We start from the raw sequence: 25,253 nt of genomic DNA, 5'->3' as shown, positions 1-25,253 counted from the left end.
AATCCTTCGCCTTGGGTTCACTGCCATCGAATACCTTCCATTCAGTCCCGACGTGGCCCATCTGATTTTCATCTGTTTCCAGAAGTTAAACAACACCATCGAGGACTTCACTTTGATAGTGAGGAAGCGGTGGAAGTGGAAGTTAGGCTCCGTCAACAACGTCAACATTCCACAATGACGGTATCAACAAACTGATCTTTCTTTGGGAGAAATGTACAAGGTGTGATTCAGAAGTTCCAAGACTGATTCATTTCTGGGTAGGGGAGCGCTCTCGCATCGGTTCCGCCGGGTAGGGGAAGTAGTGGGGCGTCTCAGGGAACGAACTGAACTAACGCCGCGGCAGTTGCCTCCGGAACCCTGGAGAGCGCGCCCTCTGCTGCTAGAGGTCTGCAAACTGCATCGTGTAACATGGTGGTGCTTGACAAACGGTGTGCTGTAATCAAGTTTCGTGTTCGAAGAGCTCGTCGTTCACACATGGAGCACCCCGCTCCTTCGGCATGAGAATGCCAGACCAGACACGAGCGCCGCAACATCTGCAAGAATCCTTCGCCTTGGGTTCACTGCCATCGAATACCTTCCATTCAGTCCCGACGTGGCCCATCTGATTTTCATCTGTTTCCAGAAGTTAAACAACACCATCGAGGACTTCACTTTCATAGTGAGGAAGCGGTGGAAGTGGAAGTTAGGCTCCATCAACAACGTCAACATTCCACAATGACGGTATCAACAAACTGATCTTTCTTTGGGAGAAATGTACAAGTGTGATTCAGAAGTTCCAAGACTGATTCATTTCTGGGTAGGGGAGCGCTCTCGCATCGGTTCCGCCGGGTAGGGGAAGTAGTGGGGCGTCTCAGGGAACGAACTGAACTAACGCCGCGGCAGTTGCCTCCGGAACCCTGGAGAGCGCGCCCTCTGCTGCTAGAGGTCTGCAAATTGCATCGTGTAACATGGTGGTGCTTGACAAACGGTGTGCTGTAATCAAGTTTCGTGTTCGAAGAGCTCGTCGTTCACACATGGAGCACCCCCCTCCTTCGGCATGAGAATGCCAGACCACACACGAGCGCCGCAACATCTGCAAGAATCCTTCGCCTTGGGTTCACTGCCATCGAATACCTTCCATTCAGTCCCGACGTGGCCCATCTGATTTTCATCTGTTTCCAGAAGTTAAACAACACTATCGAGAACTTCACTTTCATAGTGAGGAAGCGGTGGAAGTGGAAGTTAGGCTCCGTCAACAACGTCAACATTGCACAATGACGGTATCAACAAACTGATCTTTCTTTGGGAGAAATGTACAAGGTGTGATTCAGAAGTTCCAAGACTGATTCATTTCTGGGTAGGGGAGCGCTCTCGCATCGGTTCCGCCGGGTAGGGGAAGTAGTGGGGCGTCTCAGGGAACGAACTGAACTAACGCCGCGGCAGTTGCCTCCGGAACCCTGGAGAGCGCGCCCTCTGCTGCTAGAGGTCTGCAAATTGCATCGTGTAACATGGTGGTGCTTGACAAACGGTGTGCTGTAATCAAGTTTCGTGTTCGAAGAGCTCGTCGTTCACACATGGAGCACCCCCCTCCTTCGGCATGAGAATGCCAGACCACACACGAGCGCCGCAACATCTGCAAGAATCCTTCGCCTTGGGTTCACTGCCATCGAATACCTTCCATTCAGTCCCGACGTGGCCCATCTGATTTTCATCTGTTTCCAGAAGTTAAACAACACCATCGAGGTCTTCACTTTCATAGTGAGGAAGCGGTGGAAGTGGAAGTTAGGCTCCGTCAACAACGTCAACATTCCGCAATGATGGTATCAACAAACTGATCTTTCTTTGGGAGAAATGTACAAGGTGTGATTCAGAAGTTCCAAGACTGATTCATTTCTGGGTAGGGGAGCGCTCTCGCATCGGTTCCGCCGGGTAGGGGAAGTAGTGGGGCGTCTCAGGGAACTAACTGAACTAACGCCGCGGCAGTTGCCTACGGAACCCTGGAGAGCGCGCCCTCTGCTGCTAGAGGTCTGCAAATTGCATCGTGTAACATGGTGGTGCTTGACAAACGGTGTGCTGTAATCAAGTTTCGTGTTCGAGGAGCTCGTCGTTCACACATGGAGCACCCCCCTCCTTCGGCATGAGAATGCCAGACCACACACGAGCGCCGCAACATCTGCAAGAATCCTTCGCCTTGGGTTCACTGCCATCGAATACCTTCCATTCAGTCCCGACGTGGCCCATCTGATTTTCATCTGTTTCCAGAAGTTAAACAACACCATCGAGGACTTCACTTTCATAGTGAGGAAGCGGTGGAAGTGGAAGTTAGGCTCCGTCAACAACGTCAACATTCCGCAATGACGTTATCAACAAACTGATCTTTCTTTGGGAGAAATGTACAAGGTGTGATTCAGAAGTTCCAAGACTGATTCATTTCTGGGTAGGGGAGCGCTCTCGCATCGGTTCCGCCGGGTAGGGGAAGTAGTGGGGCGTCTCAGGGAACGAACTGAACTAACGCCGCGGCAGTTGCCTCCGGAACCCTGGAGAGCGCGCCCTCTGCTGCTAGAGGTCTGCAAATTGCATCGTGTAACATGGTGGTGCTTGACAAACGGTGTGCTGTAAGCAAGTTTCGTGTTCGAAGAGCTCGTCGTTCACACATGGAGCACCCCCCTCCTTCGGCATGAGAATGCCAGACCACACACGAGCGCCGCAACATCTGCAAGAATCCTTCGCCTTGGGTTCACTGCCATCGAATACCTTCCATTCAGTCCCGACGTGGCCCATCTGATTTTCATCTGTTTCCAGAAGTTAAACAACACCATCGAGGACTTCACTTTGATAGTGAGGAAGCGGTGGAAGTGGAAGTTAGGCTCCGTCAACAACGTCAAAATTCCACAATGACGGTATCAACAAACTGATCTTTCTTTGGGAGAAATGTACAAGGTGTGATTCAGAAGTTCCAAGACTGATTCATTTCTGGGTAGGGGAGCGCTCTCGCATCGGTTCCGCCGGGTAGGGGAAGTAGTGGGGCGTCTCAGGGAACGAACTGAACTAACGCCGCGGCAGTTGCCTCCGGAACCCTGGAGAGCGCGCCCTCTGCTGCTAGAGGTCTGCAAATTGCATCGTGTAACATGGTGGTGCTTGACAAACGGTGTGCTGTAATCAAGTTTCGTGTTCGAAGAGCTCGTCGTTCACACATGGAGCACCCCCCTCCTTCGGCATGAGAATGCCAGACCACACACGAGCGCCGCAACATCTGCAAGAATCCTTCGCCTTGGGTTCACTGCCATCGAATACCTTCCATTCAGTCCCGACGTGGCCCATCTGATTTCCATCTGTTTCCGGAAGTTAAAAAACACCATCGAGGACTTCACTTTCATAGTGAGGAAGCGGTGGAAGTGGAAGTTAGGCTCTGTCAACAACGTCAACATTCCACAATGACGGTATCAACAAACTGATCTTTCTTTGGGAGAAATGTACAAGGTGTGATTCAGAAGTTCCAAGACTGATTCATTTCTGGGTAGGGGAGCGCTCTCGCATCGGTTCCGCCGGGTAGGGAAAGTAGTGGGGCGTCTCAGGGAACGAACTGAACTAACGCCGCAGCAGTTGCCTCCGGAACCCTGGAGAGCGCGCCCTCTGCTGCTAGAGGTCTGCAAATTGCATCGTGTAACATGGTGGTGCTTGACAAACGGTGTGCTGTAAGCAAGTTTCGTGTTCGAAGAGCTCGTCGTTCACACATGGAGCACCCCCCTCCTTCGGCATGAGAATGCCAGACCACACACGAGCGCCGCAACATCTGCAAGAATCCTTCGCCTTGGGTTCACTGCCATCGAATACCTTCCATTCAGTCCCGACGTGGCCCATCTGATTTCCATCTGTTTCCGGAAGTTAAACAACACCATCGAGGACTTCACTTTCATAGTGAGGAAGCGGTGGAAGTGGAAGTTAGGCTCTGTCAACAACGTCAACATTCCACAATGACGGTATCAACAAACTGATCTTTCTTTGGGAGAAATGTACAAGGTGTGATTCAGAAGTTCCAAGACTGATTCATTTCTGGGTAGGGGAGCGCTCTCGCATCGGTTCCGCCGGGTAGGGGAAGTAGTGGGGCGTCTCAGGGAACGAACTGAACTAACGCCGCGGCAGTTGCCTCCGGAACCCTGGAGAGCGCGCCCTCTGCTGCTAGAGGTCTGCAAATTGCATCGTGTAACATGGTGGTGCTTGACAAACGGTGTGCTGTAATCAAGTTTCGTGTTCGAAGAGCTCGTCGTTCACACATGGAGCACCCCCCTCCTTCGGCATGAGAATGCCAGACCACACACGAGCGCCGCAACATCTGCAAGAATCCTTCGCCTTGGGTTCACTGCCATCGAATACCTTCCATTCAGTCCCGACGTGGCCCATCTGATTTTCATCTGTTTCCAGAAGTTAAACAACACCATCGAGTACTTCACTTTCATAGTGAGGAAGCGGTGGAAGTGGAAGTTAGGCTCCGTCAACAACGTCAACATTCCGCAATGACGGTATCAACAAACTGATCTTTCTTTGGGAGAAATGTACAAGGTGTGATTCAGAAGTTCCAAGACTGATTCATTTCTGGGTAGGGGAGCGCTCTCGCATCGGTTCCGCCGGGTAGGGGAAGTAGTGGGGCGTCTCAGGGAACGAACTGAACTAACGCCGCGGCAGTTGCCTCCGGAACCCTGGAGAGCGCGCCCTCTGCTGCTAGAGGTCTGCAAATTGCATCGTGTAACATGGTGGTGCTTGACAAACGGTGTGCTGTAATCAAGTTTCGTGTTCGAAGAGCTCGTCGTTCACACATGGAGCACCCCCCTCCTTCGGCATGAGAATGCCAGACCACACACGAGCGCCGCAACATCTGCAAGAATCCTTCGCCTTGGGTTCACTGCCATCGAATACCTTCCATTCAGTCCCGACATGGCCCATCTGATTTCCATCTGTTTCCGGAAGTTAAACAACACCATCGAGGACTTCACTTTCATAGTGAGGAAGCGGTGGAAGTGGAAGTTAGGCTCCGTCAACAACGTCAACATTCCACAATGACGGTATCAACAAACTGATCTTTCTTTGGGAGAAATGTACAAGGTGTGATTCAGAAGTTCCAAGACTGATTCATTTCTGGGTAGGGGAGCGCTCTCGCATCGGTTCCGCCGGGTAGGGGAAGTAGTGGGGCGTCTCAGGGAACGAACTGAACTAACGCCGCGGCAGTTGCCTCCGGAACCCTGGAGAGCGCGCCCTCTGCTGCTAGAGGTCTGCAAATTGCATCGTGTAACATGGTGGTGCTTGACAAACGGTGTGCTGTAATCAAGTTTCGTGTTCGAAGAGCTCGTCGTTCACACATGGAGCACCCCCCTCCTTCGGCATGAGAATGCCAGACCACACACGAGCGCCGCAACATCTGCAAGAATCCTTCGCCTTGGGTTCACTGCCATCGAATACCTTCCATTCAGTCCCGACGTGGCCCATCTGATTTTCATCTGTTTCCAGAAGTTAAACAACACCATCGAGGACTTCACTTTAATAGTTAGGAAGCGGTGGAAGTGGAAGTTAGGCTCCGTCAACAACGTCAACATTCCACAATGACGGTATCAACAAACTGATCTTTCTTTGGGAGAAATGTACAAGGTGTGATTCAGAAGTTCCAAGACTGATTCATTTCTGGGTAGGGGAGCGCTCTCGCATCGGTTCCGTCGGGTAGGGGAAGTAGTGGGGCGTCTCAGGGAACGAACTGAACTAACGCCGCGGCAGTTGCCTCCGGAACCCTGGAGAGCGCGCCCTCTGCTGCTAGAGGTCTGCAAATTGCATCGTGTAACATGGTGGTGCTTGACAAACGGTGTGCTGTAATCAAGTTTCGTGTTCGAAGAGCTCGTCGTTCACACATGGAGCACCCCCCTCCTTCGGCAGAGAATGCCAGACCACACACGAGCGCCGCAACATCTGCAAGAATCCTTCGCCTTGGGTTCACTGCCATCGAATACCTTCCATTCAGTCCCGACATGGCCCATCTGATTTCCATCTGTTTCCGGAAGTTAAACAACACCATCGAGGACTTCACTTTCATAGTGAGGAAGCGGTGGAAGTGGAAGTTAAGCTCCGTCAACAACGTCAACATTCCACAATGACGGTATCAACAAACTGATCTTTCTTTGGGAGAAATGTACAAGGTGTGATTCAGAAGTTCCAAGACTGATTCATTTCTGGGTAGGGGAGCGCTCTCGCATCGGTTCCGCCGGGTAGGGGAAGTAGTGGGGCGTCTCAGGGAACGAACTGAACTAACGCCGCGGCAGTTGCCTCCGGTACCCTGGAGAGCGCGCCCTCTGCTGCTAGAGGTCTGCAAATTGCATCGTGTAACATGGTGGTGCTTGACAAACGGTGTGCTGTAATCAAGTTTCGTGTTCGAAGAGCTCGTCGTTCACACATGGAGCACCCCCCTCCTTCGGCATGAGAATGCCAGACCACACACGAGCGCCGCAACATCTGCAAGAATCCTTCGCCTTGGGTTCACTGCCATCGAATACCTTCCATTCAGTCCCGACATGGCCCATCTGATTTCCATCTGTTTCCGGAAGTTAAACAACACCATCGAGGACTTCACTTTGATAGTGAGGAAGCGGTGGAAGTGGAAGTTAGGCTCCGTCAACAACGTCAACATTCCACAATGACGGTATCAACAAACTGATCTTTCTTTGGGAGAAATGTACAAGGTGTGATTCAGAAGTTCCAAGACTGATTCATTTCTGGGTAGGGGAGCGCTCTCGCATCGGTTCCGCAGGGTAGGGAAAGTAGTGGGGCGTCTCAGGGAACGAACTGAACTAACGCCGCGGCAGTTGCCTCCGGAACCGTGGAGAGCGCGCGTTACTTGCAGCGTGAGTGCGTGTCATTGACCTCGGTCGAAAAATGTGAGCGGCGGAAATGCGGAAATGGAACAGCACATTGAGCGGCGTTATGCGATTAAGTTTTGCGTGCGACTGAACAAAACCGCCACGGAGATTCTCGGTATGGTGCAAGAGGCCTTTAAGGAAGAAGCCATGTCACATGCAATGGTTTTCATGTAGCACAAACGTTTCAAAGATGGCCGCGGGAATGTTGAAGACGACGACAGCTCTGGCAGGCCATCATCAAGCTGAATGGATCAAAATGTGGAGAGAGTGCGGGAACTTTTAAACAGTGCCTGTCATCTTAGTGTGAGTGCTCTGCCGCTTGAGGGATCGAGTCTGCCGCGTCCGCCCGGCGATCAAGGGCGATTGGATTCTCCATCACGAAAACGCGCCCGCTCACACGTCGAACGCCGCCGCCGACGTTTCGGTCAAGTTCAACGTGACAACACTGCCACAGCCACCCTACAGCCCCTACTTGTCTCCAAGTGACTGTTTCCTCTTCCCCCGAATCAAGACAGGCCTAAAAGGGGAAGCGATGCGACTCCACCGACGTAATCCAGCAGGCTTCGAAGAGAGCCCTTGACATCATGACGCCCGAGGCGTTCCAGAAAGGCTACGAACAGTGTGAAGAGACGCTGGCAGCGCTGCTGAAGATTTACATTCTGAAGGATTTTAGTCCGCTATACTTAAATGTCCAATAAATTTCTAGTTCTCAGTTAAGTCTTGAAACTACAGCCAGTATTCGTCACCAGCTTGACTGTTTTGACAAACAAATATTTAGAGATGCAGAATAAAGATGTATAATCTTAACAACGTGTGTTACATTTAAACAGCTTAAAGAGCTTTCACGTAACACATTCGGAGACATTATTTTTTCTGCATGTCCTCGAATGTAGGCAAGGCAATCGCAACGAAAAGACCGTCATTACAAGTCGGAAGAAAGTACACATCTTGTAATTATGCTGATCAGCTTCGCTCAAACGCCGCATATCTATGAAGAAGAACGATTAATCATCTGTTCCACTCTACATTTATTTTCCTTCTGCAGATCACACAAACATGAGGGACGCAAACGTGACTTTTCAGGCTTTCCGGGTGGATCTGTTGCAGAAACACTTCTCGAGTTTGTCGTGTAAGTCTCAAAACCTTCAATCGAAGCAGCTGTTCGAACAGATACGTAATGCACAGCAATAAAGGGAGTTCAGTCCAAGGATATAAATCAAGATGCATAGGCACCTACTTGCCTCTTCGTCGTATTTTGGCGGCATATCTTTATAAATCGAAAAGCTCCTCAACAGATACATCAGCAAAACTAAGGGACTTTTATTTTCGCTCAAAGACGACCTTGCCTGTAAAAATGCTGATTACATGAGATTCCATGTCGGTGTGGGAAGTCTCATTTTGGACAGAAGTGCAAAGCTGTCATAAAACGCTGTGTTAATTATAATCGACCAACGACCTGGGCTAACCATAAAATAAGCAGTAGTGTAAACGTAGGGCATGCTTTATAAGATGTTTTAGCCTCAGTAACTTTGATTTTGGTATGTATTATTAAGGAAGTCATATATACTCGTACGGCAGACAATTTCATCAACATGGATGCAGGATTTCAACTAAGAAGAGCCTTGAATTCAGAGATTGCTGCCATTAAATTGAAACAAGAGCAACAAGAAAACTTTAATTGCACACTCGACGCAGCGCTTTGTAGACATTTAATTCCATTAGCAGAGCAGCTGCTAGCAGCATAGACACTGTCCATGGCACACGCGAGGAAAGCCTCTCTGCAGCTCCCGGCAGTGAGTATTGTAAACACTACTTCTGTGCAACTGAAAGAGCTTTCGAAGAAATTTCGACTTTGCAGCAGGTCGTCATCAACTATATATACTTCGCGATGTTTCAACTGGGTACCTGCCAGTCATCCTCACGCGAATCATCGATGACTGACGAAAGCGGCGTCTCTTCTTAGACGAGAAATATAAAGGGCGCTGTGAGTATTTCAGGTGTACGTCAAAGTCATCTTGACAGACTACTAGCCTGGAACGCCCTCTCTAGCGGAACGCTGCCGTCGGCTCACTCTCCCGTCTTGGATTTGGGAAAAATGTGGATATACAGATTTCCACTCACGTCACGGTTCATCAGATTTTCCGTCACGTTTACTTCCACGGATTCCTAATAATGCCGTCGCAAGAAAATGTTGCTGTGGCCAAAGTTATTGTTTTAATATATTTTATTAGAAGTTCGGTAGAGATGAATGTTCGGCAATAGCAGACTATCTTGGATGCAAAAGACGAAAGCAACGTTGATTCGCTGTGCAATGTTTTTCCACAGCGTTCGTGGTCTGGCCTATATAGCCATACCGTACTGACAAGGTATTTTGTAAACTCTAGCCTTGCCAAGTAAAAAATTGCCCTTCACTGATCTCAGCAGGTCGGTAGGCTTAGGTGGTGGTCGGAAAACCAATTTTAACTGAAAACTGGGGAGAATTCTTGCTATTTTACACGAAATATTGCAAACAAAATGAAGATTTTGCCGGTGTCCTCTCCTATTTACCCACTTCCTTGTTCTTGATTTTCACTGACTGTGGCACTGTCTTTAGATGGGCGAGCTGTTAAGAGAAACTATTTGCATCTGAGACAGTGTTTTAAGTACACTCATAGTTTGTTACAGATGAAGACAACTCGATGATTATAAATGCAGGTCGGCATTTGTGGACTTACGGCGAGTGCTCCAAGGAGTCATTATTCTTATGTCTTACAAAAACGTTCAGGAAAGGCAGACAACCATCTTTCTCTAATTCAGTAGCGAACTGGATGTTCCTGTGAACGGTGCTGAGGCGACATTTAAACTCCATCACTTTATCTTCTAAATGAGGCCACACAACTAACACTAACTAACACTAAAAAGTTTTTGTACTCTCAACAATGTCGTATTTAATTACAAACTACGTAGGAAAGTTAATCCAACAGCAATAGAGAGTTTTTCAAAACTTGTCGAGGAACAAGAGTGGCAAGATGTTTATAGTGCCGATAATATAGATGATAAATACAATGCTTTCCATAACACATTTCTCATGCTCTTTGAGAGTTGCTTTCCATTAGAACATTCTAAACGGGGTACTAGCAGTAATGGACAGCCCAGTTGGCTGACTAGTGGGATAAGGATAGCATGTAGAACAAAGAGGGAATTATATCAAAATGTTAAAAGTAGTCACAATCAAGCTACAGTAGCCCATTACAGACAGTATTGTAAGGTGCTTAAATATGTTATTAGGAAATGTGGTATGCAAATAGAATAGCTAATTCACAGGATAAAATTAAAGCCATATGGTCAGTTGTGAAGGAAGTGTCTGGTCAGCAGCACAAGGTTGACAGTATAAAGTCAGTTTGCAGTAATAATATTTCTGTTACTGATAAATCAGATATATGTACAGTATTTAACAACCAGTTTCTGAGCATTGCTGGTGAATTAAACAAAAATTTAGTATCTACAGGAAATCATATAAATTTCTAAGCAAATGCCTTTCTGAGATTGACGTCTAAAATACTCCTCTGTGATACAGACAAGAGGGAGATTGAGACAATCAAATCACTAAAAACTAAGGACTCTCATGGTTATGATGGAGTGTCTAGTAGAATATTAAGGTACTGTGCTGCACATGTTAGCTCGGTATGTAGCCTTATTTGTCATTTTTCCTTTAGGAATGGTCAGTTTCCTGAGCGATTAAAGTACTCAGTAATAAAGCCGCTTTATAAAAAGGGAGAAAGGGATAATGTAGATAATTTTAGACCTATTTCTATGCCATCTGTGTTTGCAAAAGTTATCGAAAAGGCTGTGAATGTAAGGTTAACTGATCATTTTATATCACACGATTTGGTATCAAATGTACAGTTCTGCTTTAGAAGTCGTTTGACAACTGAAAACGCTATATTCTCTTTTCTCTGTGAGGTACTGGATGGGATAAACAAAAAGTTTCGAACGCTTGAAGTATTATTTGATTTAATAAAGGCATTTGACTGTGTTGATCACACAATATTGCTCCAGAAGTTGGGCCATTACGGAATAAGGGGAGTAGCTCACAATTTGTTCACTTCTTACTTTAGCAACAGGCAGCAAAAGGTCATTATTCACAATGTTGATAACGGCTGTGATGTGGGGTCTGAGTGGGGTACTGTCAAGCGGGGGTGCCCCAGGGATCAGTGTTGGGGCCGCTCCTGTTCCTTATTTATATAAATAATATGCCCTCTAATATTATGGGTAACTCTACAATATTTCTGTTTGCTGATGACACTAGCTTGGTAGTAAAGGATGTTGTGTGCAACATAGACTCGGTTTCAAGTAGAGCAGTACATGACCTCAGTTCATGGCTTGTAGAACATAAACTAACATTAAGTCACAGTAAGACTCAGTTTTTACAGTTCCTAACACACAATTCAACAAAACCTGACGTTTTAATCTCACAGAACGGGCATATGATTAGTGAAATTGAACAGTTCAAATTCCTAGGTGTTCAGATAGATAGTAAGCTGTCGTGGAAAGCCCATGTTCAGGATCTTGTTCAAAGACTTAATACTGCCATTTTCACTATTCGAACGGTATCGAAAGTGAGTAATATTTCGACACGTAAATTAGTCTACTTTGGCTTATTTCATTCACTTATGTCGTATGGTGTTATGTTTTGGGGTAACTCTTCCCATTCTAGAAGGATATTTTTGGCTCAGAAACGGGTGGTTCGGGCAGTAAGTGGTGTGAGTTCACGAACCTCTTTTCACGAGTCTGGGTATTTTGACGTTGGCCTCGCAGTATGTATATTCCTTATTGTCGTTTCTTGTTACCAATACTACTTTATTTCCAACAATAAGCAGCTTTCACTCGGTTAGTACTCGGCAGAAATCAAACCTCCATTTGGATCGGACTTCCTTAACTCTTGTGAAAGAAGGTGGGCAGTATACTGCTGCATCCATTTTCAATACGCTGCCACTCGAATTCAAAAATCTTAGCAGTAATCCACGCACTTTCAAATAAAAATTGAAGAGTTTCCTCATGGGTCACTCCTTCTATTCTGTCGAGGAATTCCTTGAAAAATTAAGCTGATTTTCATTGTATTGCTGATAGCGTTTGCTTAAACTTATGGACTGATTTTCTTTCAGGTTCATGAACATTTATTTTTATCAGTTATTACTTTTTATATTGTAAGTTCATGTACTGACACGTTTCATGACCTTGGAGATTTGCTCCTCAATTTGGTCCTACGGAACTTGACATTTAAATTAAATAAATAAATAAAAAACAATGACAGTATCGTATCCATGCCTCCAAAGCACAGCTGATTTAACGACTACTGATTCAAGCGCTCACCATAGGTGGACTGACCAGCGTGGGGGACGGGAACTATACATGGCGACGTCATCAGTCTATTCAAAATATTCATGGATGATAATAAAAAAGGTTGAGTAACCTGCGTGCCGAAATAAAGGACGTCCACCTGGAACATATTACCAATTAGTGCCAAAGAACCTTCGAGAGGGACCTGTGTAAAAAGAGGTAATACGTGAAATCTGACTAACGGTACGAACTACTTTACGCGCATGCGTGAATTCCCCTAGTGGCCCCAAATGTCACCAGTCAAGTCTTGCTCCAGTAACACTCGTAATCATTTGCAGGTGTCTAACAGTTGCTTCAATGAAATATTATGGGATTTACTCAATGGAAATTCAGTCAGACCTGGAAATGTACACTGCCAGGAAAAAAAAAAAAAAAATAAAAAAATAAAAACCTTAGTATCCTGGAAAGACGACGTCAGTTTTGATCCAACGGTGGCATATTCCACCTGGGGGATAGGAGATGTACTGAGACGGATTTCCGCTAGTAGATAGCGTAGCAGCGTACCTACCCGAGCGCCATTTGTGCCTGCATTTTAATAGGGAACACACAGCCTGATGGCTCAGTGTGGTGAAAACGTGTGGAGCAAGCAACCACCCATTCTAAGGAGAGGTACTCGTGCTTCCTACAGCCAGCTGAGCGAGTCTGTGGCCTTCCGAATGGTGGAATGACCATTTTGGAGAATTGCCACACAAGTACAATGTGTTGCGTCAGTCGTGCGATGTTGCTGGTATGAGTGGTCACGCGGACATTCTCACATCTTCAACAGGTTCTGAACGTCCACGCAGCACAGACGCCTGCCAGGATCGTTGTACTGTAAGGACGACAGTGTCAGATCGTACAGCTACCACGTTACAAATAAGAGGGCTTGTGAGCCCAGATGTGTCAACACGAAGTGATGCGGACCGGTTATTAGCTGTAGGATTACGTTCATGCACACCTCTGAACCCACCCCAGGCCCCTGGTCCGGGGTGCGATACGCTACAACTCTCGTACACCTTTGGTGTTTATGAAGGGGACGCTAACCATCATAAAGTTGTTAGACCTGTTCTTTTGCCGTTTTTGCAACAGGAAGGTGGTGTATTGTTCCAACAGGATAATGCTCACCCACACACTGCCCATGGAACTCAAAATGCTCTGCAAGTCCTGCGGTAACTTCACTGACCAGCACGACACCCGGTCTTGTCTGCAATAGGGGTAGCGTCTTTGATTAGTAATAAGAACGTCCTCAGTATCGAGTTAGAACTCCGCCACCTTTTAAACTTCGAATAATAATCAGAACCGGCGGCCAATACCTTCCGGTATAAGAATTCAGCCTCATTGTGCCAACAACTTTGTCGAAGAAGGCGGAGTGGCAGACAGAGTTTCAGTGCATCCTCTTGCCCTTGCGATGGGAAACTGCCGCTAAAGGCTGAAGAATCAGCAATGATCAATGGAGGACGCAGAAGGCCATGGAGATCACTGCATTAAAACACATAATGTGCGTCCACAAGACATGCGGCCCGTAACTGAAAAAATATCATAATGATATCTCCATTGGCAAAAGAGAAGAAGACTGCATAACCAACGGGAGGATAACGTTCTACGAATCGGGGCGTGGAATGTCAGAAGCTTGAACGTGGTAGGGAAGTTAGAAAATCTGAAAAGCGAAAAGCAAAGGCACAATCTAGATGTAGTGGTGTCAGTAAAGTGAAATGGAAAGAAGACAAGGATTTATGGTCAGATGAGTATAGGGTAGTATCAACAGCAGCAGAAAATTGTATAATGGGAGTCGGATTCGTTATGAATTTGACGGTAGGGCAGAGAGTGTGTTACTGTGAACAGTTCAGTAATAGGGTTATTCTCATCAAAATCGACAGCAAACTAAAACCGACACCGATAAGTCAGGTACACATACCGACATTGCAAGCTGAAGATGAAGAGATAGATAAAGTATGTAAGGATATTGTACGTAAGGGAAGATAAAAATTTAATAGCCACGGGGAACTGGAATGCGGTTGTAGGGGGAGGGGTAGAAAAAAGAGTTAAGGGAGAATATGGGCTTTGTACTAGAGATGAGAGAGGAGAATGACTAACTGAGATCTGTAGCAAAATTTCGGCTAGTAATAGCGAATATTCTGTTCAAGAATCACAAGAGGAGGAGGAATACTTAGAAAACGCCGGGACATACGGGAAGGTTTCATTTACTCGAACTCGGGACCTTTGCCTTTCGCGGGCAAGTGCTCTACCATCTGAGCTACCGAAGCACGACTCACGCCCGGTACTCACAGCTTTACTTTTGCCAGTATTCGCCTCCTACCTTCCAAACTTTACATAAGCTCTCCTGCGAACCTTGCAGAACTAGCACTCCTGAAAGAAAGGATATTGCAGGAGAGCTTCTGTAAAGTTTGGAAGGTAGGAGGCGGATACTGGCAGAAGTAAAGCTGTGAGTACCGGGCGTGAGTCGTGCTTCGGTAGCTCAGATGGTAGAGCACTTGCCCGCGAAAGGCAAAGGTCCCGAGTTCGAGTCTCGGTCGGGCATACAGTTTTAATCTGCCAGGAAGTTTCATATCAGCGCACACTCCGCTGCAGAGTGAAAATCTCATTCTGGAAACATCCCCCAGGCTGTGGCTAAGCCAAGTCTCCGCAATATCCTTTCTTTCAGGAGTGCTATTTCTGCAAGGTTCGCAGGAGAGCTTCTGTAAAGTTTGGAAGGTAGGAGGCGGATACTGGCAGAAGTAAAGCTGTGAGTACCGGGCGTGAGTCGTGCTTCGGTAGCTCAGATGGTAGAGCACTTGCCCGCGAAAGGCAAAGGTTCCGATTTCGAGTCTCGGTCGGGCACACAGTTTTAATCTGCCAGGAAGTTTCATATCAGCGCACACTCCGCTGCAGAGTGAAAATCTCATTCTGGAGGTTTCATTTAGATTACATCATGGTCAGACAGAGATTCCAAAATCAGATACTGGATTGTAAGGCGTACTCAGGACCATATATAGACTCAGATCACACTGTAGTAGCGATAAATAGTAAGCTAAAGTTTAAGAGATTACCCAGACGGAATCACTACGCAAAGAAGTGGGATACTGAAGTACTAAGGATAAAGAGATACGCTTGGAATTCTCTAATGCTACAGATATTGCAATAAGAAATAGGTCAGTGGGCGGCGCAGTTGAAGAGACATGGACATATCTAAAAAGGGCAATTACAGAACCTGTAAGAAAAACATAGGTATGAAAGGGTAACTATGAAGAAACCGTGGGTAACAAGAAATACTTCAGTTGATCGATTAAAGAAGGAAGTACAAAAATGTTCAGGGAAATTCACTAATGTAGAATTCCAAATCACTGAAAAATGAAGTACATACAAGTGTAGGGAAGCTAAGACGAAATGGCTGCTTGAAAAATGTGAAGAAATCGAAAAAGAAATGATTGTCGGAAGGACTGACTCAGCATATAGGAAAGACAAAACAACCTTTGGTGAAATTAAAAACAAGAGTGGTAACTTTAAGAGTGCAACGTGAATTCCACTGTTAAATGCAGAAGAGAGACCGTATAGAGGGAAAGAGTACACTGAAGGCTTGTATGAGGGGGGAGATCTGTCTGCTGAGACAGAAGAAGAAACAGCAGTCGACAGGGAAGCGTTAGGATCAGAATTTAATAGAGCTTCGGAAGACTTAAGATCAAATAAGGCAGAAGGGATAAATAACATTCAATCACAATTTCTAAAATAATTGGTAGAATTGGCAACAAAACGATTACTCACTTGGGTGTATAGAATGTATGAGTGTTGCGATATACCATTTGACTTTCGGAAAAATATCGTCTACTCAATTCGGAAGACTGCCAGTGCTGACAAATGCGAGAATTATCCCACAATCAGCATAACAGCTCTTGAATCCAATTTTCCGACAAGAAAAATATACAGAAGGGTGGTAAAGAAATGAGGATGCGTTAGGTGACGATCAGTTTGGCTTTACGAAACGTAAAGTCACGAGGGAGGCAATTCTGACGTTGCGGTTTATAATGGAAGCAAGACTAAAGAAAAATCAAGAATTTGTCTATCTATAAAAACGTGTTTGACGGTGTAAACTGCTGCAAGATATTCGAAATTCTGAGGAAAATAGGTGTAACATATAGGGAGACAGACAGGTGATATATAACTTGTACGAGAAAGGGGATAATAAGAGTGGAAGACGAAGAACCAAGTGCTCAGATTAAAAAGGCTATAAGGCTGGGACGGAGTCTTTCGCCTCTACTGTTCAATCTATACATCGAAGAAGCAATGACGGAAATAAAAGAAAGTTTCAGGAGTGGAATTAAAATTCAAGATTCAAGCCGATCAGATATCAATGACACGATTCGCCGATGACATTGCTATCCTCAGTGTGAGTGAAAAAGAACTACATGATCTGCTGAATATAATAAACAGTCTAATGAGTACAGAATATTGATTGAGAATAAATCGAAGAAAGAAGAAATTAAAGAGAACTAGCAGAAATGAGAACATGAGGTAGATGAAGTTAGGGAATTCAACTAGGTGGACATCAAAATATCAAATGACCGACAGAGCAAGGAGAACATCAAAAATATACTAGCACTGACAAAAAGGACATTTCGGATCAAGAGCCGGCCGGAGCGGCCGTGCGGATCTAGGCACTACAGTCTGGAACCGCGCGAACGCACGTTCTACAGATGTCTCGCCGATTGAAAACGTCTGTTCAATGGTGGCCGAGCAACTGTGTTATCGTGCTGAAGATGCATGGGCAGCTGCACCTGTACACGCTATCCACGCTCTGTGTGACTCAATGCCCAGGCGTATGAAGACGTGGGTGTTCTGGGTACCGATTTCTCAGGATCTATGCACCCAAACTGCGTGAAAATGTAATCACATGTCAGTTCTAGTATAATATATTTGACCAATGAATACCCGTTTATCATCTGCATTTCTTCTTGATGTAGCAATTCTAATGGCCAGTAGTGTAGAATAAGGGTCTACTTGTAACTCCAGTCATTTATTATAGTGACGCTAACGCACTCGCTGGGTGTTTTTGCTGATGTCTGACAAACGTGAAAAGGAGTGGATTGTCAGAGTTGAAACGACTGCCAGTGCGGAAAGGCAACTCGTTGGCACATTACAGGGAAACAGAGAAACCAGATTTGATTTATGGGGTGAAAATTATCAAATAGCACAAGGAAAAAATAATTTTCTAAGTGGAAAAAGGAGCAGGCCTACCATCAAAGTTCAGCTGTTATCTGACGAAGCGCCTTCTATATCTTAAATAATATCTGTTAAAGTATGGAATCATATCATCAGTACTACCTGTTCAAAGCTAAAAAACACTGCACGTAAATATTCGAGATGTGTATCCACTCAAAGACGGTTGTAAAAGCAGGATATGCTCTACATCGATCTAGGGCGCTACAGTCATGGACTGTGCGGCTGGTCCCGGCGGAGGTTCGAGTCGTCCCTCGGGCATGGTTGTGTGTGTTTGTCCTTAGGATAATGTAGGTTAAGTAGTGTGTAAGCCTAGGGACTGATGAGCTTAGCAGTTACGTCCCATAAGATTTCACACTTTCACACGCATTTGAACATTTGTTTGAGCTCTACAACGAAAACAAAAATAACAGAAATGTCTCACAAAAATGTTGTTTTGACAGTCCATAGACAAGATGCAGCGTGACACGTAACCTTAATTACTGTTGTATTCATTTATTAATAAATGTGTTAATTATAGCTGTGTCTATTAACAACTATAGTATTATGTGTATGTGAATGTTGATTTTTCCGCTGTTCTATAAATTCACCATTTAAAATCGATGTTAAAAATGTCGACATTTTGGAGTCGATTATAATCAGCTATGTACGTTTGGACGTAGATGGTGGTATCTTTATACACATCGCCCAACCACAGAAACATCGCGCACTACTCTGAACAGGAACGTGGCTGTAAGAAATGACGGCGGTGACCAAGTTAGTTCCCACTACTGCTTTGGCGAGTAATGCAGTAATCGGCGCGAACAATTGCAGACACGTCAGCCGGTCTGGTGGTACGGTGTATGTGGACAGCGTTTCCGATACGTGTCTCGGCAGAAGTAGCGCCCCTCGAAAGGCAGACGGAATTCGAGGAATGGCCGGGAACACGGCCATCCGGACATTCTGCTGCCAGTCGCGCCGGCTGCCCGCTTGGAGACACGGCGCACCATTGTGTGTCGCCACGGTTGTTCGTAGCTGCCGCGGCCGTGTTGCAGCGAGACTAAAGGAGGCCGACAGGTACCTTACGCCCCTGTCTGACCCAAGACTTCGACATTTTCAACATTTCTCGACAAAAGTCTTTCCTTGCCTTACTGTTATGTTTTATTTGATCGGCTTTGTGGAAACGAACAGCCACATCGAAACGGGTTCGTCTGTGTAAATACAGCTCCGGAAACAAAATAGTACATGCTTTTAGGGGTTTCTCAGTTACTCAAGATTAATTATTGCAATAGTGCATATGGAGTACATGAAATAATTACATTCACAGACTTCTGCATTCTGTATTAGTGAATTTCCCTGAACAGTTCTGTGGTTTCTTCTTTCATAGATCAACTGAAGTATTTCTTCTGTTACCCTCGGTTTCTTCTCAGAGCCCAAGAGGTTCTGAGGTACTTGGTATCGACGCACGCTGAAACACCCAGACTGGTACGTAGTGTAGACACCACAGGCGGCAATGCAGACGATTGCTTTAGCAGCCAGGCGAGGTTTATTCCCGAATGTCTTAAAAGATTTATCATTCCGTTCCTTCTTATCAGTGTTTTCCACGTATTCGAACATTTTCTGTATCCAGAACGGACCGCACAGGACCTGCAACATGCTGTTGTGTATTATCCTGCTGAAATGTAGGGTTTCGCAGGTATCGAAAAAATGGTTCAAATTGCTCTGAGCACTATGGGACTCAACTGCTGTGGTCATTAGTCCCCTAGAACTTAGAACTACTTAAACCTAACTAATCTAAGGACATCACACACATCCATGCCCGAGGCAGGATTCGAACCTGCGACCGTAGCAGTCGCACGGTTCCGGACTGCGCGCTTAGAACCGCGAGACCACCGCGGCCGGCGCAGGGATCGAATGAAGGGTAGAGCCACGGGTCGTAACACATCTGAAATGTAACGTCCACTGTTCAAAGTGGCGTCAATGCGAACAAGAGGTGACCAGAACGTATAACCAGTGGCACCCAATACCATCACGCCGGGTGATACGCCAGTATGGCGATGGCGAGTACACGCTTCCAATGTGCGTTCACTGCGATGTCGCCAAACACGGATGCGACTATTATGATGCTGTAAACAGAATCTAGATTCATCTGAAAAAATGACGTTTGCCATTCGTCCACCCAGGTTCGTCACTGAGTACACCATCGCAGACCTTCCTGTCTGTGATGCAGCGTCAAGGGTAACCGCAGACATGGTCTCCGAGCTGATAGTCCATGCTGCTCCAAACGTCGTCGAACTGTTCGTGGAGATGGTTGTTGTCTTGCAAACATCCCCATCTCTTGATTCAGGGGTCGAGACGTGGCTGCACGATCCGTTACAGCCATGCGGATAAGATGCCTGTCATCTCGACTGCTAGTGATATGAGGCCGTTGGGATCCAGCACGGCGTTCCGTATTACCCTCCTGAACCCACCGATTTCATATTCTGCTCACAATCTCGACCAACGCGAGCAGCAAAGTCGCGATACGATAAAGTGCAATCGCGATAGGCTACAATCCGACCTTTATCAAAGTCGGAAACGTGATGGTACGCATTTCTTCTCCTTATACGAGGCATCACAACAACGCTTCACCAGACAACGCCGGACAACTGCTGTTTGTGTATGAGAAATCGCTTGGAAACTTTCCTCATGTCAGCACGTTGTAGGTGTCGCCACCAGCGCCAACGTTGTGTGAATGCTCTGAAAAGCATCTTCTTCCTGTCGGTTAAACTTTGTGTCTGTAGCACGTCATCTCTGTGATGTAGCAATTTTAATGGCCAGTAATGTATGACACAGCACATCGGTGTTTGGCGGTACACAATTTGTTTAATTTCAGAATTATTGTCAAATAAGTACACGGATTTACATAGATTGTGACGTGAGAATGTCAGGACAGTTGTCAAGGTAACACATTACATCTTTTTTAGTAGAAATAACACTGAACACAACAATATTAAATTTAAGCAGAAGGTTCTCTACAAGATTTTTCCTACATGTACACTTTGAAGTTGGCAAATATTACGGCAAATCATCCGATTCCGGTTCTAAGTTCGGTAATATTTAGGATGACAATCGAGTCTACGGAGGATGGTTAGTTTTTTGTGACAAGATGAGCAAAAGATTACTCAGGGATACTCGAGTTCACAGTGGACGCAAGCTGGTGAACCAACAAGCTTACACCTCTGCCAGCGGCATTTACCTTTTAGCTGCGATGTGCTGTCGGCTGCACGGCTGCTCTCGACTTCTGAAAATCCGATAAAAAGCTAATCAAAGTCTTTACTGATTTTATCTGCTGCAACTGTCCTATGTTTCTCGTTAGGTGAGAAAACATGCGCTGATCCTTAGTCTGGAAAATATGGGGATATACAAGTGCATAGATGGTGCACCGTGTATACTTCAATGCCCTCTCAGTTCTCGCAAGAACAATCAACTACGTGGCTGTTTCGTTTCTCCACTATCGGAGCTCAACGACTCATCAAATAATTTCTAGCTGAATGTCAGCCAAAGTTAACGCAGTGTTCACACTCTGTTGTACACTTGACGGTGGATGAGAGTACAGTCCACAAAGCTTTCAGTCTTGTCTCTTTCGTAGCAAAATATTCTCCACCTGTTGTCTTTCGCACTTCATGTCACGGCTTTTTCAGACCAATGGGAACCTTCCTTTCATCTTGTGGAAACTACTTCTGGCAATCGCAAAAGGCCTACCTTTAAACTGCGTCGAAAAATCGCCCGTTTCTACTATTCCGAATTTATTTCAGCCAATCGGACATTTTGTGCCCGCTCCTGACGCCTAAAAGTTGCACGCGTTCATCACTACAGGCATCTCATGAGATCAACTGTGTCGCTGGTCCGTTTGTATTCTTCTGGAAATTCCCCAACGCAGTTTTTCTAAAGAATTTCCCCGTTGCAAGCTGCTCTCCTCGATGTATCGCCCGGCGCATTGTCCCTCTCGCTGCGGATCACCAACCCCTTTCAGAAGCGTTCCATTGTACTCGGGCCGTGATGGTGCAACTCGCGTCTGCCCCCAAACAAAAACGTTTGTTCAAGTAGCTTTTTTCGCCTTTTGTTCATTGAGATACAGGATTTGGGTTCAGCGTGTTAATACCGTCGAACTGAGCGTCATTCCTTTGCGTTACATGCTGTACCTTTTGATAGGCAAATCTGCTCGTTATCGCTGAAGAATGTCAGGTGACATATTCATCTACTTGTTACGACGTATAAAATCTCATGTAGGTACGAAATTGATATTCGTTCAAGTTTCCACCTTACACAAGAGCTGCAAGCGAATCTTAGATGGTCCTGATAACCTTCGAATATCTTCAAACATCTTGAAAGCGTGTGTTCTTGAATGTTGATATAAGTGTGCTAACAAATTCAGTTCGTAGCAAATTCGCAATGTCGCTCTTCAGATTATGTCTAGTAGTCCTTATTGACCGCATACCAAATATTTCGATGTTCGACAGCCTTGTTACTGGGATTATTCTACTACTTGCAACGTAATTTTCCAATAATAAAGTTCGTGAGTAGTCACTTCTATTGTCCACAGAAAATGACAACCATCTGCAGACCTGTAAATATCTGCGGATGTTAGCACGGGTGGCGCGTTAGCGTTGCAATCAGTGATGTAAGCACTCACTGGACGCAACTACGAAAATCCTTCAGTCATATAGAACGTTGAAGTCCAGCTAGTAGATACTTCTTGACATAGCTTGAGGTCTGATTCTTTTCTTGACGCATCAATCGCAATTTTTCTGTGTATAAACCACGTGACTTTTGATGACAGTAATCAACTCCAGAATTTTATAAGTATTTTCAATAGTTTCTTTCGAACTAAACTGAGCATGTGACGAACCACTTTTTCTTCCAAATGCTCCATTAACAGCTGCACAGATGTTATGGGATAACTTCCGGAAAAGACTCTTCTACATGACGAAAAATATATTGACCGTGGTAACAAGTAGGTAGTTCTTTGCTAGCATGTGAAGTCGATATTTTGTCTTTAACATCTATATTATTGAATCATCGATGTTTAAACTCCTAAGAACGATATTTTGTAAATATACAGTCGGAAAAAAATTAGTACACCTGGAAAGACTACGTCGATTTTGATTCGATGTCGGTATATGATACCCGGGGGGTAGCTGGCATAGTTACCAGAGCGCCATCTGTGTCTGTCCATTACAAGGAGTGCTCACAGCCAGAAAGCTCAGTGTGGTGCAAACGTGAGAGGCAAGCAGCAAATATGTCATAGAGACGCACATGTGCTTCCTACAGCCAACTGAGCGAGTTTTAAAGGGAAATTGTAGCCTTCCGAATGGTGGGATGGTCCTTGTGGAGAATTGCCACACATTTTGTATGTACTGGGTCAGCTGCGCAACGATGCTGGTATCAATAGTCACGTTAACGTACTCACATACGTGAATGAGGTTCTGAACGTTCACAGAGCACAGACGCCCGCCATGATCGTCATATTGTGAGGGCGGCAGTGGCAGATCGTAATAGATACCACAGCATACATAAAAGTGCTTGTGAGGCCAGACGTATCAACACGAACTGTTGTGAATCAGTTACTAGCAATGGGACTACGGGCACGCACATCTCTAGCCCATATTCCACTCACGCCATAGCAATGGCGTTAATGGCTCGACTGGTGCTGTCAGAGGATCACTTGGAAAGTGAAACGAACGTGATCGTCTTCAACGATGACAGTAGATTCTGGCTGCACACAGCTGACGGTCGTTTGCGCGTGCAACGTACACATGGTGAGCACTGTCTCGTAGAGTGCGTTTGTCCAAGACGTACAGGCCCCACCTGAGGCGTCTGCAACTGTCGTACACCTTTGGTGTTTCTGGATGGGATGCTAACCAGCACTCGGTAAGTGCAGAATGTTATTAGAAACGTTCTTTTCCTCTTTTCGCAACAGGAACGTGATATATTGTTCCAACAGGATAATGTTTGCTCACACACTGCTCGTGAACTCTAAAGTGCTCTGTAATACGTACAGTAACATCCCTGGCCAGCATGATCTCCGGTCTTGTCTGCAGTCGAACATGTGTTGGATGTGATGGGACGAGAAGTGATTCGTGCCATTCGTCAACCAACAGCTCTTACAGAACTACATGAACACATGGAGCAGGTGTGACATTACATAACTTAGTACAGTTTTCGCCATCTGTACTATCGACTGGATGTCAGAGTCAGCACCTGCGTTGGCGCCCATGGAGGCTACACCACCCATTTATCTGGGTTTCAGCATGAGTTAATACCTGGTTCCCCATAGCCGTTTGTACTATTTGTCTGTAAATGTAATCATTCCATGTATTCCATATACACTATTCCAGCAAGAAATCTAGAGTAAATGGGAAATCTTTAAAAGGATATACTACATTTTTTCCAGCAATGTATCTATCATCATCGCACATCCATAGTTACCTCATAGTCCAGTCACGAAAAATGACAGCGAAAAATTCCTTCACGGACAGCCACAACACGTTGCTGTTTCGTCTCAAATTTATGAATGACGAGCAAGAGGAAAGAGTGACATTCTTGATGAAGTTGACGGAACTTGCAAAGTTGAGTTTGCAAAGTATGGCAGGAGGGCCACGCTGCTGAGCAGAGTAGGAATGCATCTACCCAAAAGAAGAAGAGTCAATGTGCATACAACAGATCTCATTTAGGAAATGTATGAACGTCTTATTATGCAGAAGTTTCTGTGATAGTATGACTTATGAGAAGAAATATCAATTTCTCAGATTTTATCACAGAGAACTGAACTTCAAACTAGCGAGAAAACTATACAAAAAGAATATGTGTTCCGAAAGAGGCCAGAGTAAAAAAAGCAACATATACGAATGTGAAGACCTCGTTTAAAAAGAGCATCGTACAAGGAGCGGTCAAAAAGCTTCCGTTTGTGGCCATTGCTGCAGCGTATATGTAAAACAGCGCGACTCTGATGCTGGTATACAAGCACCGAACTGTAGGCAAGGGATTAGTATGGCATTCATATCTTTCTGAAGTGGATGTGGTAAATGTGGAAACGTGAACTATTGCGACGTTATTACCAAATGAGTCGAAACAGGACCAACGTACCGTTATTTTTTTCTTGGCTGCCGGAGAATGAACAGCGGTAGGCATACATAGGAGAATGAAGAGTGTATATGTTGTAGCATGTCTGTCGAAAACGATCATTGTGGAATTGTGCGCTATCTGCTGGAAAAGTGACGCTCATCCCGTTCGTTGATTACAGGGCCCCATTGCTTATTGATTTTACGGAATCTGGTGTCTCCGTCACTGGGGAACGGTATTGCGCAACGCTGGAGAAATCACGCTGTGAAATTAAGCTGAAACGTCCGGGACAAGGGTGCTGCTGCTTCGTGATGACGCACCTCCCTATATCGCAAATGTTGTAACGCAGAAGTTACGCGAACTCATGTGGGAGACACGCGAGCACCCGTCCTGATCCCTCCCCATCTGATTCTCAACGCATTCGGTCTCCTAAAAAAAGGCCTGAAGGGTCGACGATTCCTATCGAGCAAAATGGTTCAAATGGCTCTGAGCACTATGGGACTTACCTTCTGAGGTCATCAGTCCCCTAGAACTTAGAACTACTTAAACCTAACTAAACTAAGGACATTACACACACCCATGCCAGAGGCAGGATTCGAACCTGCGACCGTAGCAGTCACGCCGTTCCGGACTGAAGCGCCCAGAACCGTTCGGCCACCGCGGCCGGCGGCACATCGGTAAACAGATGACACGCCACAACGCAATTTAAGTTTCCGTTGATGGTTT

Source organism: Schistocerca gregaria, chromosome 2 (genome assembly GCF_023897955.1).
Source record: "Schistocerca gregaria isolate iqSchGreg1 chromosome 2, iqSchGreg1.2, whole genome shotgun sequence".
Lineage (NCBI taxonomy): Eukaryota > Metazoa > Arthropoda > Insecta > Orthoptera > Acrididae > Schistocerca > Schistocerca gregaria.
This window is presented reverse-complemented; position numbering follows the sequence as displayed.